This window comes from Perognathus longimembris, chromosome 2, assembly GCF_023159225.1.
Source record: "Perognathus longimembris pacificus isolate PPM17 chromosome 2, ASM2315922v1, whole genome shotgun sequence".
Taxonomy (NCBI): domain Eukaryota; kingdom Metazoa; phylum Chordata; class Mammalia; order Rodentia; family Heteromyidae; genus Perognathus; species Perognathus longimembris.
Genome location: NC_063162.1, coordinates 100,042,986 through 100,044,716, shown reverse-complemented (window position 1 = coordinate 100,044,716; position 1,731 = coordinate 100,042,986). Strand labels below are relative to the sequence as shown.

Genomic DNA, 1,731 nt, shown 5'->3' with positions numbered 1-1,731 from the left:
GTTGAAAATGAATAGTTATGACTTACTACCTGGTACTGTTGTTTTCAAAAGGAAATCTTACCAGGACTAAACAAACTGCAGTGGTAACTGCTTGGGAGCCAAGAAGGGAAATTAGAAACCATGGGCTTTAGTTAGACTCAATTATTGAAAATCAATTCTTAATCTAGTCTATATAAGCATTATATTCTTCTTATAAAAAAACAATTAAAAAGTATAGTTTCCCCAGTCTTCCCACAGCTCATCTGCTTCTCCAGTCCTGCTCTCTAGAAGAACCATTACTATTATTACAAACTCCTCACTCATGATTCTTAGCATTTTCAATAGCTACAATAGGGAATGTGAGAAAACATAATACATATATACATACAAAGACCCATACATCATTCAATTGTAGGTTCGGGTTCCTGGAGAGGGAAGAAAGTTCTGCATGGATCAACATAAGAATAGACACAAACATAGACAGTTGCAACACAATTCAACATCTGCACAGAGTAACAATTCTTTTTCCCCCTTTATTCTCCAATTTTTTTATTGTTATTGTAAAGATGAAGTCTGATAAAGAGCATATTTCTTTTTCTTTCTTTCTTTTTTGTTTTTAGACAGTCCTGGGGCTTGAACTCAGGGGCCTGAGCATAGTCCTGGCTTCTTTTTGCTCAAGGCTAGCACTCTACTACTTGAAACACAGCACCACTTCTGGCTTTTCTGTTTATGTGGTGCTGTGGAATTGAACCCAGGGCTTCATGCATGCTAGGCAAGCACTCTACCACTAGGCTATATTTCCAGTCCAGAGAGCACATTTCTTTTCTTTCCTTTTTTTTTAGACAATAAAGACCTTTATTACATGAGCTAAGTACGGTAGATGACTTTATTTGCCTTTCCGGGCCTTGATCTTCCTCAGCTAGAATTCCAGCTCCTTGCCTTCTAGGACATAGCCATCTGCTCGGCCACACTGGCCTGGTCTGGATGCAATGCAGGCAAGAAGCTTCCCCTGCTGGAACTGCTCTTCTAAAACACTGATGACTGTGGCATTCTTTTTCCTTTCATCGTATTTCTTCTGAATTTTCTTGGATCTCTTCTTGTTTAAAATCTCTTCCTCTTCAGGAGTCAGCTTGGCCCCCTTCTTGCGGCCAAGGGGCAATGCATAGTGGGATTCGTTCCATAGTTGGTACGGTGTGCTGTCAATGAGCACAATGCAGTTCTTCACTAGGGTCTTGGTGCGGACCAGCTCGTTACTGGATGCATTGTAGACAACATCAATGATCCTTGTTTTACGAGTACAACACTCAGAGCCCCAGGAAAAGTTGCCCACATCCAGCCTCAGAGCACGATATTTCTTGTTGCCACCTCGAACTCTGACTGTGTGTATGCGACGGGGGCCAATCTTAGTGTTGGCGGCCGGGTGTCCAAGCTCATACTTCCGCTTTTTGTGGTAGGGCTTCTTCTTGCCCCCCGGTCTTGCGGCGCTTGTGCCAGTTGTCCCGAGAGATGCCCATCGCTCCGCGCTGGCAGGAAAGAGGAAACACAAAGCCTCACGGTCACATTTGTGGTACACTCCAGAGAGCACATTGCTTTTTGAAGAATGTCACCCCTTCTCACTCTCTCCTAGTGTCACCCTCTCTTCCTCAACCACAAGTTACATACTTCATTTTCCACATAGTGTGTAGGGAATATCACTGCTGCATTTGTTCACCCTTTGTCCTCTCATGTTTTTGACTCCCCTGGCCCTCCCAA

At 43.4% G+C, this 1,731-nt stretch overlaps 1 pseudogene; it reads right to left on the bottom strand.

The window, feature by feature from the left end:
- Positions 1 to 854: 854 nt before the first annotated feature.
- Positions 855 to 1,496, bottom strand: LOC125345812 (annotated as a pseudogene).
- Between the last annotated feature and the right edge of the window lie 235 nt (positions 1,497 to 1,731).